This window comes from Euprymna scolopes, chromosome 4, assembly GCF_053919585.1.
Source record: "Euprymna scolopes isolate OS-2025 chromosome 4, ASM5391958v1, whole genome shotgun sequence".
Lineage (NCBI taxonomy): Eukaryota > Metazoa > Mollusca > Cephalopoda > Sepiida > Sepiolidae > Euprymna > Euprymna scolopes.
Window position 1 is genome coordinate 65227021 of NC_136485.1, and position 20740 is coordinate 65247760.

The window sequence follows — 20740 nt, forward strand, 5'->3', positions numbered from 1 at the left end:
TGATGGTCTCCCTCCTTCTGCAGCCTTGGACTCTGCTATTGGCCAGCATTTGGTTAACAACCCTTGTTGTGCCGATAGACATAAAATAGAATGGTTCGAGGTGCTACATAGAGCGGACTCGAGAAACCATTTAAAGAATTTGGAGTCTGTCTCTATTGCGGTGTGTCAACCTTCTTTGTGCCGGCAAAAGGAAACATCCAACGCATTGTTTCTCTTTGGGGAACTTTGAATCTTTTCTCTCGTTTATTTTCCCCCTCGTTGTGCCAATATTTTAATCGTTTTTAAACGTTAATAAATTTATTTTAGTGTCCCCGTACTTTTGGAACATTCAATAAGTTCCCCTTTAGAATTCTTTATTTTCGACATAATATTATTTTGTACGCTATCGATTTTCTCCTGATGAGATGATAGCCGAAAGAGCTCTTGAGAAACTTCCGCTTATTATTTTCAAAACATATATATATATATATATATATATATATATATATATATATATATATATATAGTAATTTATAAAATATATATGGCGATTAAGCTTGTATTTAATTTAATTAAATTTAATTAAGATTTAAGCTTATTCGCCATATATATTTTATAAATTACTAACTAGCTCTACCTACGTATTGAGCACTTTTGAAGTAAATACTTAAAGTTTACGCATAAATCTATACTTTCGTATATTAAATTTGTGTGAGTAAATGAAGTAGTTATATATATATATATATATATATATATATATATATATATATATATATATATATATATATATATATATATATATATATATATATATATATATATATATATATATATATATCTTGGTCTCACTATATATATGTATATATTAATGGTGGGATATATTTTCCCTGACTCCAATCCAATGACCAATTCTCGATTCCGATACAATTATTGATTCCGATTTAAATAAAGAATTACTCGAAAGAACACAGACACAGCATAAAAGTAATTATACTGTTGGCTCCTATCAAACGTGTTCATTTAATTGTGTCGATTTACGTTTGTTTATATAGTAAATTTCCGATATTTCTAGTTTTACTTATTACAAGTTTATTTTTCATGAAAAGGAAAACTGAGGTTTAAAATGTAAATTTACAAATTTGTTTACGCCAGTTTGTGTTTTAATATAATTTGGAGCTAGATCAAAATCTATAAAAAAACTGAAATGTTCGTTTTTGTATCTCGCTGATGATTTACTTTTAAAATACACACTAGGAAACTTGTAGATGAATCAATTTCCTTTCATGTAATATAGATTTATGCATTTCTAACGATGCTAAAAGGGTTATTCCAACGATTCTTCAACCGGAGAATCAAATCCAAAATAATTCTACCCCAAGGAATTTTAGCCAGGAGAAATAGTTTTTTTTTTCTTTACCCAGATAAATTTGAGGAAAGGGTCATATATTTTTGTATAGATTTTTTATTGATCTGATATTTGACACTAAATACATTTATTATTGACAAACAAGTTATTGATATTTTTCGGCCTTTTCACGGTGGATTTGAAACTTTTGTTAATGTATGTATATATATAATATATTATGCATAATATATATACATAATATATAAATATATATATATATATATATATATATCTAATATATAAAAGGCTATATGTCTCTCTGTTTGTCTGTCTGTCTCCATATTTTCAACCTTTATCTCGTCTGAAACTAAAAGTCGCAAAGAAGCGCTAGAAGCCTCAAATGATTGGAATTTTTCTAGGCTGTTCTTTTATGGGTCTTTAGCCGGTTAAGATAACTTTTTAAGGGGGTTAAAAATTGTTCAAAATTGAAAAAATCGTTATGCATTTTGCACATTCATCTTAGTTTATTTTTAATTTTTAATCAGTTCATATACGTGTAACGTTGGTACAGTTGTAACATCGCCAGCTTTGAATGCTACAGTTTTACTTTCAGTTTCAATTCTAGCTGATGGCATCCAAATATATTTTTTTACTTTTAAAATCACGACTCTATAATAATAAATACTAAAGCTTTAAAACACCCGTCTAGCTGAATCCACTGTGAAAAGTTTCCCCCACTCTATATCTGTGCCTAAATCAAAACACGGATTCCATGAACAAAGCTTCTTTCTTAGAACTGCACGCCTGTGGAACTCTGTTCCGTCTGCCTGCTTCCCTCCGGACTACAACTTGGATGTCTTCAAGTCCAATGTTAACAAATTCCTAATGAACCGCCCCTTAAGTAAACACTTCATCAAAGCTCCACACTAAGGTAATGTACTTGCAATAAAATAATAATATCCCTGAGTGGCTTCCGGGCCTTGATAAGTAGTGATCAATGTGTAAAAAAAAAAAGTTAAAAAAAAAATATATATATATACATAGTAAGTTATAAAATATATATGGCGATTAATCTACACAGAATATTCCGCGTTTCATCCACGCTAGGATTCCTCAGGCTTTTCGGTAAGCCTGAGGAATCCTAGCGTGGCTGAAACGCGGAATATTTTGTGTAGCTTAATCGCCATATATATTTTACCGTAATTAAATTTGTCAGCAGCAGCTGCCCTGTCCTTTAAAATGTCAGCTACAGCGGTTCTCCATTGCGAGCGGCTAACAACAGCCCGAAACAGCTTAACCTTTGTTATCCCGTTCAATCGATTAGGTTGTCCATCAAAGTGTGTCTTGGTCGACCTTGCTTTTTCGGTCCTTGCATTCTATCAGTCAATACTAATTAAATTAGTTATAGTTTTATAATAGGTCGGCTTAATAAATTAATTATAAAACTACCGTGATAATCCAATACTGTGATCATTAATTTAAACTACTATTAATAATACTTTAATAAGCAAATAAATAAACAGCATATTTGTATAATAATCGGAAACAAAGCTAAAAGCATAAAGGCAGTTACGGTTGCGATTCTGGATTTCCTTAATTTACCCGGGCAACGCCATAATACGGATCCGGATAGTCCTGAATAAACCGAAGTCTTTTCTGGTCTATGTTTATCTAATCTTTATTTTCTTAATGTTAAAATTAAGTTTTCGTTTACATATGATTACCTCACCGGCCAATAATGTTTCTCGTCGATGACGTTAAACGCAGATAAGTTAGAATTCCGATCGTATGAGTATTTATTTCCTCTGCAGAATGTTAGGCACAGGGTCAATAGAGTTTGAAAAAGACAACGCACTAAGTTAAATGCACTCTAGCTTTTAAAAAATGCCTTACTAACCCAGTCAGCATTCCCTGGTACAGGTGTTTGAGGCGATCCGCAATAAACTTGAAGCGGTCTCTACGCAGTTCGAGTTGTTAGAGATTCTGGTCTGCTCAATACTAGTCGGGGACGCGTTAAAGGCACTAGTACGGCAGAAACTAGGCCATTCCAGTTATCTTTTACTGTAGTATTCATCATGAAAAGTCGTAGGAGGTCAACACACCCAAGCATTACCTTTCATTTTGGGGGTGGAGCAGGTTTATTGTTTACTGTATAAGGCACCTCAACCGAGGAATGCCGACAGGGCTGCCTAGGTATTTTTTAATGGACAGAATGCTCCTCCTTTTGGGGCACTGGTCTGACTCTCCTTCATCTTCCGACATTGTGTCACATGCGTTGTGAAGGAACTAGATACAAGGAATAAACTAACTCCTTGTCAAAGTGAAGATGAAGCCTGAATGGGTGGACCTCCTGGGACTATCAGAACCTTAATATCAGCCTGACAGCAACAAATCTAGTGTCGGGTTGATTCTCGAGGATGCATCGTAGACTTTTACGAACGACACCTACCCACGCAGCGTCCGGAAAGTATTCTGATTGCGTAGAACCAAGTTGGAGTGACGTTTGCCACTCAGAGGAAATTATTCGATTTAGAGATAGTCGAAAATGACAAGGTTATTCACCGTTTAAAGCAAAGCGACATGGTAGGTTAAAACCAATATTCTATATCGATCTGCATATATTCAAATACTCTATAGCGAGCACGGTACGTTTTTAGTTGCTTCGTCTTAGAATATTACGATTCCTAATCAAGAGACCGATATAGACTACGAAGAAGAAGAAAACCAAACGGTGTAATTGTTGTTAAGATAAGATGTTAAAAATAATTAGATTATGTTCGTTGCCAAGGTAATTACCTCTCAAATTTTGTTGTCCGGGTTTTAGATATGCGTTTATTAGTTGTTGCCATTAAAGGCACGCAGAGAGTTAAATACGTCATCACATCAGTAAAAAAAAGAAACGCGAAATGCGAGACGGGAAATTTTTACTAAAGCACACAACAAAGGAAACATGCTAAGTGAATGAAATAGTTAATGACACAAAATACATGTTAAAATATTCATTGGTTCCTATTTACTTGCCTCCCACGTGGATAGAGTTAGACACAGGATCAGTTTGCAATGTAGGAAAAATCTTACACCCAAAAAAGGGACACTCTGGATTGAAACACGAATAAAAATTGCCTTAGTCAAGAAAGACTTTTTCTTTCACTTATTGGGTATGAAAAGGACAACTAAGTGTAACACCCGAGCAGATACTACACTTTATTCTTAGCCAAAAGGCAAAAAAATATTCCTCGGCTTCGCGATTAGATAACGTTTCAAAGAAAACTTCTATTTTAATTGTTCTAATCCGCTAAGTATATAGGTATGTAGAATATCATAGAGAGCTGAATATCCAGCCCTTGCACAGTTCCAATCATCCTTGGGCAAGGTGTAGTACATGTTAGCTTCCTTTTGATATTTCATAGAGTTGCCATACAGGAACAGATGACGCTAATCAGTCATCGTGGTGAAGGCAATTCATACAGGAAAAAGGAACTCTGTTGAAAACCGGATAGAAAGAGCTCGTTATCCCAGTAAGGCAATCTGCTAGTGATGATGTCATAAACACAAACATCCGCTTCCAATTTGTTATGAGCCAACACGGAAGTTGTAAGGTTTATAAAACTGTCATAAGAATGCTTATGCCAGGGAGACATTAAGAAAGCGTGAAAGATAAAATAAAAATCGCGATGATGTGTGATTAACTGATCATGTGACAACTTTTATTAAGCTTTTATCCATTGATTTCGCATTGTTTCCATGACTTTTTTTGACTCGCGCTTTTATTCCATATATCCTTTACTACGCTCACCTCTATTACCCTCGCTCTCTTCTCTGATCTGATTCACTCTGGAATTTTTTATCTATATTTAGTGCACTTGCTCGAATTAATTCGACCGTGCAATCGAACTATAGGCCCTGAACCTCCACCACCTTGCAGCGTTTAAACTGTGCACCTAGGATTAAATTCTTTGTCTTCCCTCCGACGGGCATACTGCCTACCATCACTGCCTAGCCTAGTGCACTTGCTTTCGTCGCTAAAACGCACTTTTGACCAATATGAAGAGTTATGGTCTTCATTGCATCTGACGGAGTCCAGACGGTGCTTTCTGTTCTTTACTGAAATCATTGGCTTGCGTCTTGCAGCATATCCTCGCAAATTAAATTCCTTTAATCTGTTCTTGACAGTAGAAATAGAGCTCTTTTTAACAAGATTGCACTGTTATTGGATTTGGGGAGCTGTTTTAAATCTGGTTCTTAGGCTGCGGATCTTGATAGCATTGTCTTCCCTGTTAGAAATAACTCTACGATGACCAGATTAAGGGTTATCACGAACACTGTCGGTGTTTTGCACAGTCTTTCGTACCGTTTTCTTATCACATTTCAATTTGCGGCTGATTTCTCGATTAGATAAACCAGAAAGGTGGAGATTAATGAGCTTCTGAGGTTCACTAAGAGAAAGTCGTGGCATATGTACTAAATGTTACGTTGTATAACCTAGAACAACAACAATTACGATTAGAAATGCTTGTTGCCTGTTGTTGGTTATTTTTCGCTATTTCTGAATCAGCATTACTTAAGTCCAGTGGCAAAGAGAGGTTTCAGAAGAACTGGAAACAATGCTGATATAAGCAATATATATATACATATATATATATATATATATATATATATATATATATATTGCTTTTATCAACAATATATATATATTGCTTATATCAACAATATATATATATATATATCAACAATATATATATATATTGCTTATATCAACAATATATATATATATATATCAACAATATATATATATTGCTTATATCAACAATATATATATATATATATATATATATATATATATATTGCTTATATCAGAATTGTTTCCAGTTCTTAGAGAGAGAGAAAGGAGAAGGAGGAGGAGAAAGAGAATTATATCAACATAGTAAGAAGTCTACGTGGATGGATCAACGTTTCAAGACGAGAACCATTCATTTCAATTGTTGCCAGATAGGGATCAAAACGTTGACTAAGACTTGATCCTAAACACATTTTTACTTTGTTGTATTTCTCAACAGGAGATTCTTAGCTTTCCGACTGGAACTTGTATGAATATATTTTAATTTTGATTTTTGACCTTTTTTTAACACCTTAAAGCTTTTTATATATGGCACTGTCGTGACTAATCCATATCAATTCTTATTATAATCCCTTACAGTGCACTGGTTGGATACCATATTACTTAGTTCTCTGTACCTTATTATTCAAAAGGTACATACAAAATTTCATCCAAATCGGTCGAGTAGTTTCCGAGAAAACATGAAACGAACAGACACAAACTGATATATATATATATACACATATATATATATATATATATATATATATATAATTTATTTAACCAACTTTCTTGGATTCTGCATTTTTGGATTTTACCCTCATTGGATACTTTACCCTTCACTAGACTATCCATTCACGTGAAATCACTTTTTTCTTCACCCTATTCCCCCTGCTTCACTTTTTGTTATCAAGTAAGATCTATAACTCACTTGTAGTTTTATCAAATACTTTTGCAAGCAAAATCCGATCCCGCATTTTGCTAAATCCTACCCTCTGATGAGAAGGAAAGTATTTCTTCGAAACTCCGCGGATTAAGGACTATCCACTTATTTAGTATTTCCTTTTCAAAAATGGTTGAAATCGCCCTAAACTCTAGTCCCAAAACTGAAGAGCCAGTGCTCAAAACAACGAGATATTATAATAAGGCTGACTGGGAATCCATCAGGGAACTAATTAGAGATGCTCCATGGAAAAATATTTTCTCTCTCCCTGCTGAACAGTGTGCAAACGAGACCACTGACTGGTTCAAAACTGCAATCGAAGCGCATGTTCCCATGCGGAAATTTTATAGTAAGCCCCACTCTCCCCAATGGTTTACGTCGACTTGTGCAACTGCCATTACTCAAAAGCAGCATGCATACCGTAGGTTTAACCGACATAAGTCCAGTTCAAACAGACTGAAGTATATAGAAGCTAGAAATAACGTTAAGAAAGAAATAGCGACAGCTAAGAGAGAATTTACGGAAACCACTAAAAAGCGCATCGAAGCACAAAAACTAGGAACTCGAGACTTCTGGAAAATCTACAACAGTGTAGTAAATAATGGGCAATCAACAATTCCCCCACTAACCAACAATCACGAGGTTGTCTCCTCAGCAACCGACAAGGCTAACATGCTTGCCAGTCGGTTTGCCTCAAACTCCACACTGGACCCTTCCAACCACCCCCTACCTGACTTTCCTATGCGGACAGACGCCACACTAGACGATCTGAAAACCACCCCTGCTCAGGTGCATGCTATCATAAAAAACCTTGACACCTCAAAAGCATGTGGACCCGATCTTATCCCAGCTGTGCTATTAAAAAAGTGCTCAGCCGAAGTAGCTCCAGTTCTCTCCAAACTCTACAACAAATGTCTTAATGAAGCTTGCTTTCCGGGCTGTTGGAAAACTGCTTCTGTTGTACCAGTATTCAAGAATTCTGGCGAAAGGACAGACCCATCAAATTATCGCCCCATTAGCCTCCTCCCACTTTTTGCCAAAATATTTGAGACCATAATTAACCATGCTCTAGTCCATCATCTTACAGATGCTAAACTACTGACTGACAAACAATATGGATTTAGACAAGCCCGTTCCACAGCAGACATCCTCACCGTGATCTCTGAACGTATATACCAATCACTGGACAAAGCGGGGGAAGGCAGAGCGGTAGCTCTAGATATATCTAAGGCTTTTGACAGGGTATGGCATGAGGGTCTCCTCAGGAAGATTAGATCTTTCGGTATCACTGGTAGAATACTTAACATAATTAAATCCTTCTTAGATAAGAGAAAAATCCAGGTAGTCCTCGACGGTCGCACATCTAAACAATATGATATAAATGCGGGAGTGCCCCAGGGTTCTATCCTTGGACCTCTATTGTTCCTGATATTCATAAATGACCTCCCCGACGACATTGCCTCTGAGATGGGTATATATGCTGATGACACTACACTCTATGGCAGACACGACAGGAAGACGAATGAACACATTTCTAAAGAAATGGCAGAAACACTAGAGGAAGACCTCCAATCTGTAGTGGAATGGGGACAAAAGTGGCTGGTCGCGTTCAATGCTGCCAAGACTAAACTAGTTTCCTTCAATAATTACAAGAAACCCTCTCTACCACCAATAGCAATGGCCAACGACCCTTTATCTGAGAGTCCATCTTTCAAACTCCTTGGCCTAACGTTCACAGGAAACATGAGTTGGAACAATTATATTGAAGGCATTGCCAGGGCCGCTGCAAGAAAGGTAGGCTCTCTCTACCGTGCTAGAAAACTACTAACACCCGAAAGTATCCTGTACCTCTATAAGGCCACCATTCGCCCATGTATGGAGTATTGCTGCCACATCTGGGCTGGTGCATCTGCTACTAGTCTCTCGCTCCTTGACAAGGTTCAAAAGAGAGTCGCAAATCTGATAGGCCCTGAACTGGCATCTAAGCTTCAGCCTCTGTCCCATCGACGAAATGTTGCATCCCTCTGCCTGTTCTACAAGTATTTTAGTGGTGAATGCTCTGATGAACTGCAATCACTTGTGCCCCCACGACGCGAGCACCCTCGACAAACCCGACAGGCTACTAGATCCCACTCCCACACTGTAGAGGTCCCTAGATGTAAAAGATCTTTTTACTCCAATAGTTTCTTCCCCAGAACCGCAAGACTCTGGAATTCCATTCCAGGTCCCTGCTTCCCCAACAGTACTGACGTGCAGAAGTTCAAGTGTAACGTGAACCGACACCTTGCTGCCCAAATCCCTACATAGTACCCCAGTAGTTGTTGCCCCTGATAGTAGCCCCCTACACCAAAGTGGCAATTTGCCTTGTTTGGGGTGAAAATGTAATAAAAAAAAAAAAAAAAAAAAAAAAAACTCTTTTTCAAATTGTTTTTTAACATGTTTTATTAACTACTTGCTCTTATATATATATATATATATATATGTATTTATGTATGTGTATATATATGCATATGTATATATATATATGTATATGTATATATATATATATATATATATATATATATATATATATATATATATATATATATATGGGGATATGTGTGCGTGCGTTCGTGTGGGCATATGTATTTATTTATATTTATAGGGGTACGCGTGAGCACTTGTTAAATACCGTCTATCTTCGTCTACGCGCCGCTTATTGATTTTCTTTTTGTCGTCATGTCATTAAGTTAGGATTTGCTTTGTGTATCGATTGTATACTCCTAACAGCCAATTAATACTGACTTGCATCTTACGTTTGTCGACATTGGCTTTTGCTTGAATGGGAGACAAGGTCTGCACTTATAAGGGTCGGTAAGTAACAGCTGCTGGCGCGACACGTTTTAAATATTAGTGATGTTGGTTTACAAAATAAAAAAATGTTTGCTCTGATGCGAATATGTGAATAGATGTGTGTTTTTTTGTTTGTTTGTTTTTTACTAATTTTGATGGAGTGAATTAAAATGTCACGTGTAATATTTCCTTTTTATCATGTGCTCGTATCAAGCAATCGATTGATTTTATGCGTTACTGCAAAAAAAATACGTCGTAGATGAGTAAAATTAATTTTCCGAGCAGAAGATTTTTTACTACACCTTTCTATCAGTTTTTGAATATTCAAATCAATAACGATACTAAACCTTATATCTAGAATACATATGCATATTTAATCAAAATCTATTACGTAATGTTGTCTAATGTGTCAGATTTTAGCTTTAAAGGCTTTCATTTGATATTGAAATCCAGATAATCGTTACGAATTGACGTCTAATGACTAAGGATCGAATTTAATGCAAATCTGAAATATCTGGTGTTTCAAATTGGAAATTGCGTTCATATTATGACGACTTTTAATATTAATCGTTGATAAAAGTTCACAAAAATAGGAGTTATGCATGTTACAATGTTTTTGACTTCTAATGGGGGGGTTGGTATGACTCCAATGATTTCGCCGATCGTTTTTATAACCGCGATTATGACAATCAACCAATCAGAAGCTTTAATTGTTATTATAAAAATATCGAATTTTGAATTCAATTTAGTTCGCTGTTAACCTCTGTCTCGAAACGACTGAATCGTTACTTAACACTCGAGGTCAGGACTGCATTGATTCTTCGCCGCCATCTTTGTTTCTAGGAATTACTTAACACACGAAATCATGACTACATTGATTCTTCACCACCATCTTTGTTACTAAGAATTACTCAACACTCGAGATCGTGACTGCATTGATTCATATATTCATGATTCATAAATATATAATCTAATACGTTGTAACCTACCTTGCATAAAACTAAATGTAGCACATATTACGCCGCGTTTCGCTTAGCAGCTGGGGTCCAAAATACATAATGATCGGTTAATTAGTTGAAGAGTAAAGCCTATACATAATGGCTTTCTTCAGTCTTGAAAGACTATCAATACCCACTGTAAGGGTGCCTGAACGTGAAATTTTTGTGGCAAGAGTTGTGCCGTCTCCAACCACACCTTTCCTGAGTCGACATTGTTGAATACCAGTGGCAAATGGAGGTTCAGAACGACTGGAAACAATGCCGAGATGAGCGGAGAGCACATACAGCGCTCAGAATTCCCAAATAGTCACCCATCTGGTACTAGACAGGCTCAACTTTGCTTAACATCGGTGATCTGACGAGAACCGGTATGTCAACGTGAATATGCCGTACATACTAGTATATAAACATATACACATACCTAACTTGACATAGAGATTAAAATTACTGCACGCCCTCCTGACAGAACGCTTAAAAAGAATTTACAATTACTTATAATTTAAAATATATCGTTTATTTACATTGATTTTATAGTGCGTATATTAGTAGATATAGCTTAGATTTTGCATTTTTTTAAATCTTTGTAATAAAACTGAAAATTAAAAACTTGTAAGATAAAAATATGTAATTTTTATCATGTTTAAATATGCAATGCATCAACTTAATACTGCTGTAGCCATATTCGTATATAAATAGCAAATTATTTTTTCTTTATCTAAATCTAATAAACTCATCAATTCCTCCTAAATTCAGTAATTTCAACGCCCAAATTAAAAGTGACAAATTGACGCATAGAATACAAAAGGTGGAACTCAGTTTGTATAATCCAATATATACACGTGTAGCATACTGAAACGGGTAGACAGAATGGTGCGTTTTTATACATAGGTGTCCACAGATTTTCATCGTGACGTACTCGTAACATAGCAACCCTGACTACGAACGGAGAAAGAGAAAATTTCACCGAAATCTTCGGAAGTATGCAAATAAAATGGTCACTATTAATTTCCAAACGATTTTTTTTTTCAATTAGAAAGATCAAGTTTCCTTAAATTTTTTGATATCCCCATTACTTTTTAATATTTTATTTGGGTTTGTTTTGGAGTGCCTTTTTCATTTATCTTTACGCAAAGAGTTGGTTTACGGTTAGGTTAATGGAAGTTTGATGTTGGCTTTTTGTTTAGAGGTAGTTTACGGCTAGAATAAAAAATAAGTTCGGTTTGTTTCGTGTAGAAGTACCGAAACAACTTTATAGAATGCGCTTAAATATAAGATAATATCAACGTCTTTTGTTTTTCATTAAGTAATGTCTTTGTCAAAGCAAAATATTAACCTTCATATTACATTTAGTTTAAGTTTGTTATTGCTCCTCTGTCTTAGAAGTCTCCGATGAAACTCAGAATTAATGACTTACGTACTGAAATTTTCTTTGATATCTATTCCTATAAAGTATCGACGGATAATGTAACATAGATTGCTAACAAAGAGACGAAACCATGAATTCTTTTTTTAATCGAAAGAATATTAAATTAGGAATTTATTCAATGTAATTAGATGTTAAGATTTACTGTTATGACGTAAATCAACGGCTCAGTATCACCTAATACAAGAAATATAGTTTTCAGTGTAGGTCGAATAAGATATTAGAAATTTGGAATGCAACTAATATTCGCAAAAATATCACATCGGAATTAATACGAAAAATGTGTAAGACGTAAACCATGATCAAATGTTAGAGAGAAATAGATAGACAGACAAAAAACGTAGACAACTGATTAAGATTTTCTTATCTGTAATCAAACACATACTTCAAATTTGTTGTCGAAATCGCTGGAAAAGTGGCTGGTTTATTCTACCGCTCCAGAAGATCACAGTGTAGTAGCTGTTCTTATGCTTCACTTAAATTAAGTTAGTTGTGTTCTTGGTCAATGTAGGGGAAACCCTTCATACTGAGAAAATTACTATTTATTTGGATACTGCCAGAATACACCCTTTTTGGGGGGGGGCACATTAAAAACGACCTTGCGTCTAATATGCTTTCGTGAGGGAGCAAATAAAAAACCCTATAAGAGCCAAATCAAATGGAATACAGTTGCCACAGTAGGCAGGATCTACTCAACGCGATCTATATTGCCTTGATAGAGTTAAAAACCGACTTCGAAACCTAGTATGTGATGCCTTTTCTCTTTCCTACAGCATCTTTTCAACAGAAAAAGCTTGCGAACCTATCGCTGCTCAATTTTTAATTTCATCGCAAGTGCTCGACTGAATTCCAATCGATGATCCCTCCTTGCCAAACTTTCACAAACACCCCACTAGCTACAATGACTATCAACAGTTTCCCCCACTCTCTATCTGTGCCTAAGTTTAAACGCAGATTCCATGAACTGTCCGCCTGTGGAACAGTGCACCACTGGCTTGTTTAAAGTTCAACGTAAACAGATTCTTGTTGAGCCGTCCCCTTAAATAATCCAATTTCTACCTTATCTATACCACTATTATTATTATTATTATTATTATTATTACACTATCATCTTACATTAATAATTCTTATCTTCGAATGGCCTTCAGGCTTTGATAAGTGGTGACTCCTTTGTAAAAAAGAGACAGAACTTAGAACGACAGAGGAAATAGGAAGGAATGAATGAATTGTCATTATAATTTTGATGTGTGTAGTTTAGATCACTAAAATAGAAGAAACAATATTTTTTAAAGAAAACTGTACGTGTTTTCTATGTATGGTGTCTAATATATATTACTAACTGCTAACACTTGAGCAGATATTGTAACCCCTCACTCGAGAGAAGGTGGTTAAGGACTCTTATTTCTCTAGAATTCTCGGCTCGTGTCATCTAGTCTCCTCTGAGGTTGTAACATGAAATCTGGTATGCTGAAAGCGAATATCGAAGCGGCAGGCAGGAAGAAAGACAAACAATTGTAGTCTGTCTAGAGAAGCTTAATTTTCACAAAATTATGTACAAAAATGTTTTTACAATTCGTATTCAATTCGTAGTAAGTTTTTCCAAAGTCTCAAATCTCTTCACAGACACGACAGACGGTTGGATGAGGTAGGTGGAGGGGCCCCTCTCCAGGGAACGGCGGGTTTATACGACCTGTTCTCCCCGAATTCAACAAGCAATCTCTTTAATTTTAGAGCGCATCGACCCGATGTGGGCGGGGTGGAAGTCTCCCCAGCCAATCAAATCACGCTAAGCCCCAACGATCTGAGATCCCATTCAAGACTAAAACTCCGATAACCTCGAGGTCATACACCATCATTCAGCCAGTACAATATGTTCGTCTAACATCCTCGCATTTCCTGTTGTTGAGTTTTTCCTAAATAACAAAATATCTCAGGTCTTCCAACCAAAAAAACAAAACAAATATATCCATTTTGACAGTGAATTAAAATATATCTATATTTATCTTCTCTATCTTAAATCCTTGGATTATGTGGCGTCACCCGAGAATACAAAGCTACCTCAGCGTAGTTCTAACGCTCCTCAATGGGGGATTACGTTACATATTAATTATTCGTAACCAAATGAATTAACCAAGAAACGATAACAACCACCTACAACAATTAAACGGTAATAGTAGCTTGCGGAACGAAGAAACTATAATTGTTCAACAAACTTATGGATAGGCTTTCAGATTTCATCAAAACTTTTATTAGCAGTGACAACTAAACGCAGTGTTCGTTTTGAGTAACTTTATAAATAATTTGATTTCGTCATTGCACCTAAGTAACTATCTATTACTATGTTAAATGTGAGTTAGTCAACGTTTGTTTTCCTATAGCGTTTTTATTTAAAATGCATTAATAACACAAAATACATAAATAAAACATAATTTAGTTATGGAATGAAATAATGCTTAAAATCAATTATGTTTTTATTGTTCTAATACTCCGTAATTTAAGATCGACTAAACACGTCACCCATCTCTATTTTAGCTACGTATTTCTTGCATCTTTTTTTGAAACTCTCATTGGAGTTGGCGCCGGGACGGGAGATTCTGAACAACTCGGAATTTTCCCTCACCTGGCGACTGGTCCGTAACGCGCTGCCCCTTCTCGACGAACTCTGCCGGTATAAAGAAAATACGAGCGGCGTCTGTCCGCACTGTGACGAACGCAAGCCCGAAACGATCGGGCACGCGTTTTTTAGTTGCAGCCGGATCCAGCCCTTATTGGAGTACGTCGAGGGGGCAACGGCTCGCATCAATGCCGAATGTCCGCTCGATCTCGACGAAGGTTTTTTTGTGTACAACATGGAGCCGCCGTTCCCCAGGGAGGAAAGAATGGTTGTCCTGGCGATCCTGGCAGTAGCGCGCATGGTGATTTGGATCACGCGCCTCAAGTTGGTCCGCGAAGGGACATCTGTTCCGGATCGGGATCGGATCGTTTACTTTAAACATCTGCTTAAAGTAAAGATCAGATGCGATTGGAGGAGGTTGCCTAGAGTGGAATTTGACAAGAGGTGGGTGCACAGCACTAGTTTGTGCATCCGTCGAGGAGCCAAGTTTCAATACGTGTTCCCTCCTTAAGCATGGCACGGGCGGTGCTGGGGTCTTCAGAACCCATCCCGCTTAGGTTCTAGCTAAGAAAAACTTAAGAAGACTCTTGACTGGTGGTATAAATGAGATCCTGTTCCTGATTTTATTTTTTGGTACTAGAGAACCTCTGAGTCTGCCCATCCCCTTTGTGCCACATCCTTGCTTTTTCAACAACCCCGGTCACTCCCCTACACAGAGGTCACCTTCCAACCCCCCTCTACCCGTTGCTTTGTTTTCTCCCACTGCCATTAAGATATTTTCCCCAATCCTCATTAGGGATCGCCCTGCTTGTTTTCGGTTCCCCGGAAAACAGTGGGGGGTCTAGTCACCTAGATTAGTACAGGGGGGTCTCACTAACAACTCAGTAGGATTTATTTTTTGTTTTTGACATGAACACTTTTAATTAGTTTTCCCCTCTCCACGAGCAATCCTTTTCTTAATTCAAAAACTTTTTTATTTACCAATGAAATTGAACTTTATTTTTTCACACATGCACACACACACACAAAATTAATATTAAAAAAAAATGCATACACAACTGTTTATAAATTGTAAATATGGTTTTGATTCTTAAACGCAGGGGATTTATTAGTTAGTTTAAGATCCATAGAGTGAATGAGGTATTTTGGTAAATGTTGCCAGTCAAGAGTAAGACTCCAAAGTCTACATTTATTACTTTTTAATCACTTTAGTCACAAAGACCCTGAACCCTTCCCCTCCCCAATTTCTTGTAGGGCCTTGTGCCTAATTTTGTTGTTTGAAAATCTTTTGTTTTTTTTTACTTAATTGTATTTACAAAATTTTAAAAGCAATAAAATATATAAACAAGATCAAAGTGTAGTATCTGTTCCGGCAGATGCTGCAAGCTATGACTAGCAAAGACCATATGTGGGAGTAACCCCACATATCTGACCTTGGTCACTGAAGGGGCAACCCTTCATACCAACAGTTACTAATCCAGCTCCCATTTCCCACCTCTCGGGAGCTGGTCCCCCCTTTCCCTCCCCCTACCCCTATCTCCACATTAAAAAACGGCCTTGTGCCTAATTTGCTCAGTGGAGAAGCAAATAAATCCAACAAGATCAAAGTGTAGTATCTGTTCCGGCAGATGCTGCACTTAAGATAATTTGTACCAGTCAATGGAGGGGAAACCCTCTATACTGGGACAATTATTATTTTTGGTAACCAGAGTGCCCCCTTTTTGCCTACTTTTAGGGGAGCTGGTTTTTACCTCACATTAAAAACGGCCTTGTGCCTAATTTGCTCAGTGGGGGAGCAAATAAATACCATCTGTTCCGGCAGATACTGAAAGCAAAGACCAGATGTGGGGGCAACCCCACATACCTGACCTTTAACCAGCTCCCATTTCCCACCTCTTGGGAGCTGGTCCCCTTTTCCCCTTCCCCCTCCCTTCACTCCTCACATTAAAAATTGGCCTTGTGCCTAATTTGCTCGGTGGGGGAGCAAATAAATACCTACTGCAAGCAAAGACCATATGTGGGGGAAACCCCACATATAAGACCTTGGTCAATGTAGGGGCAACCCTTCATATCAATTGTCACTATCCAGCTCTCCTACTCCCCGGGGAGTTGGTTCCCATTTCCCTTTCACTCCTCACTTTAAAAATCGGCCTTGTGCCTAATTTGCTCAGTGGGGGAGCAAATAAATACCTCAAAGTATAGTATCTGTTCTTCAGATGCTGCACTTCAATTTCTTGTTCTCTGTCAGTGGAGGAGAAATTCTTCACGACTGAGACAATTTTTATTTTTGTTCCTTTTCTTCGCATTAAAAAACGACCCTGGTGTCTAACTCTGTCCCGTGGAGAGGCATTGTAGATAGGAACTACATATGACAAGCACATATCTATAGTAGATGGCAAAATAATAAGTCTAATGTAAACGGGTTCTTTATTTGGATTATTAGGTCTACTGTTCTAGAGTATTATTCTCACAATGTTATTCTCATAACGGTCAATGTAACCCCCGAGCTTCTTCGCGTGTATATTGTAAAAATTGTTCTCCACTGGAACTTGAGTTGCAATAAGCCTCCCAGTTCTCTTCGCACTTGTCCAGCAGAGGTCTGGTCAGTGATCTCTCCTCGGTCTTTCCATCCTCCTTGGCCCTTCTTGACTATTTGTATATTACTCTTTGGGGGAGGGGAGGCAGTGATGGGGCAATAGTAGGAAACGGGGGATGGGATAGAGAACTTATAGATATGCAGTTTTAATGTTCTTGGTTCCGTGTAACGCTTCTTCATGTTTTGTTTCTGCAGCAGTTTCTCTGGCCCGCTCATGTGACTCATGTATTATTATATTTATTTATTGTTTTAGAAATACGTAGGATTATCATTTTAAGCTAAGCAAGAAGAATGTCTTAACAAATATGATACAGTTTATGAATTTTCGAATGCAATTAAGATAGAATGAATTATGGAGTGCTACTAATCCCACGGGTCACAGACAATTATATTTTACTTTGAAAATTTGTGAGCATTATGAATTATTAAAATTCCTCTTTATTTCTTGGTGTAGACACCTTTTTGATTTTCTTAATAAATCGATCATGGTATGAAATACATTTCTTTTTTTTTTTAGATATTTGATATCTTAAATCTGGTCAGTTATAGTTTTATTGCTATTTGTACTCGCTCGTAGTAAGGCCGTTTGTGTTTAGCTTTTTTTCAAGTTGTGTCTTTATTCGTTTCTTCTTTAGTAAACGCACATACGTATGTTATGAGATTCGTATCTTTCTCCATAAATCTTTTTCGGCAGCCTTTTGAAAACGGCCTCGAAGATTTGTTTTATTTTCATGCCAGACAGTGAACGAGTTTATCTTAGTAAACCTCTGGGGTGTAGATAGTAGAGATTGCCTTGAATTTATCGTCGATTTTAATCTGACACTATATTGATTTGCTTAGTTTATTCCTGACAAATAATGGCTTGGAAATTCAATGTGTGACAATCAGATGAAGTCTAAGAAACTGTGGCTATTAACACCTATCTAGAAACCTGACATCATTCACTTTATAATAAAGATGAATGTGTACCGTTTGCGTATGTTGAAGTACAATAGAGCATAATCGCGTTGACACACCGGTTTTCGTCAGATCACCGAAGTTAAGCAACGTTTAGCATGCTTATTACCAGCTGGGTGACCATTTGAGAATTCTAGGTGCTGTATGTGCTCTCCATTTATCTCGGCATTTGTTTCCAGTCGTCTGGTACATACACTTCACTTGCCACTGGTATTTAACAATGTTGACTCAGGAGAGGTGTTGTTGGAGATTGCGCGCCTACTACCACAAAAAATTCACGTGCAGGCACCCCTTCGTGGGTATCCATAGTTTGTCAAAGACTGAAGGAGCCTGTTTCTGAAAGTAACCCTCGTTGTTCAACCAGAAGCAATAATTTACAAAATATATTTTGTGATTCATTGCTCATTGCAGAACCCTGAAGATTGTTTATGTTTATGGTAATGAAACCGAAAGTTCGGCATAATAGCCAGCCTGTATTTTTTTTTTACACAGTGATCACCACTTATCAAGGCCCGGAAGCCACTCAGGGATGAGGGTTATTGCAAGTACATTACGTTAGTGTGGAGATTTGATGAAGTGTCTACTTAAGAGGGCGGTTCATTAGGAATTTGTTAACATTGGACTTGAAGACATCCAATTTGTAGTCCGGTGGGAAGCAGGTAGACGGAACAGAGTTCCACAGGCGTGCAGTTCTAAGAAAGAAGCTTTGTTCATGGAATCCGCGTTTTGATTTAGGCACTGTATTAATGTAAATAAATATACCAGTCTCTTATTTTTATTGGCGCTATCTATATGTCAATCCCAGGATTAATTATGTGATGTGTCATATATATATATATATATATATATATATATATATATATATATATATATATATATATATATATATATATATATATACTAACAAAAGTACCCGTCGTTGACTTGGTTAATAATAGCCTAAAGAAAATGGACTCTTATTTATTAAAGTATGATAGGTTATGAAAAGGAAGGGTTGTAAAGAGATAGCTTCGAATTCGAGGGGTATCAAAACCAAAGCAAAATATGATGAAAGTAAAAATAAAATAAATAAACCCCATAATTTATTATACCATACCTGTTCACACTGAAACACTTATCACAATATTCTGTGGATCTATATTAAAAAAAACTTGTTAAACGTTGTGACATATTTCCATTGTATGGAGGTCAGGTGCGAACGAACACCCCATAATTTTATTATACCATATTTCTTCAAACTTAAACATAATTATCAAAGTATACTTACGCAGATAGATATGAAAAGTCTTTATTAAAGCGTGTGCCTATTTCCATTCTATGAAGGCCAGGCGTGAATGCAGACCCCATAATTTTATTATACCATCCCTATTTAAGTTAAAAAATACTTATCAAAGTATTCTCATGTACATCTATATCAAAAACACTTGTAAACGTTTTTTTGTTTTTTTTTAATTTTTTATTTCCATACTTTGTGGACCAGGCGCGAACGCAGACCCCACAATTTTAATGAACCACCGTTCTGCAGGATCAAACATACCCATTCCTGTGTCTCGATACATCTTCTATCATTATATGTAATCAGTTTTTTTAAATAGTCAATCATATAGGAGCCTATTCGTGACCAGACACATACACACACACACACACACACACACGCGCACATTCAGCTATATATATATATATATATAATATATATATATATATATATATATATATATATATATATATATATATATATATATATATGGGGGGGAGAGAGAGATGTTATTTGTTTTTGTTTTTGTGATATGTTTTCAATGAATTCAATTATTTATGAAAGTGCATTTTTAACTAAATGCGAGTTGGGAATAATTTTCCCTATAACCAATTTGGTACCCCCATATGGGGAGCGGCATATATATTGTTTTTAAAATATAGTTATCCGCTGACACGTGTTTTGTCGTGATTCAGTCACTCTGATGAGTCGGAGACGATGAAACACGTGTCAGTGGATACTTTGATGATTGTAGGTTCGATCCACGGCTGGGAATAAAAGGTGTATGTCTCGCCGCACTGATGAGTTGTGATACAACGAAACAATACTGTATGTGGATGACTATATATGTATATATATATATATATACTATTATTATTAGCGTAAGCTCTACTATCGTAAGTGAATGTATTGAGCTTTTTCATTTGGTTGAGATTATTATATAAATAGCAATATTTATATTTGTTTCTGAGTTTGCTTTTGCCTTGATTAGTAAACTCTTTCTCAAAGTTTTTTGTATATATATACCAACATTTTTCTCGATTCTGATAAAATTACCGATTCCGGACTAAATTCCCGATTTCGATAACGATTCGTTATAAATCTCTAAATATTAAACTGCAGAGTTGCTATATTTCCCGATTACCGTCAAAACGCAAGTAAAATGTGTGTAAAAATATACTTGTGTGCAATGATCTATACA

The 20740-nt window shown here is 36.4% G+C and overlaps 1 protein-coding gene across 1 annotated transcript in view; it reads left to right on the forward strand.

Moving 5' to 3' along the window:
- The window catches only part of LOC145268037 (uncharacterized), an 844587-nt gene that overhangs the window by 610082 nt on the left and 213765 nt on the right, over positions 1-20740 (forward strand). The gene's annotated exons all lie outside the window — the stretch shown is intronic.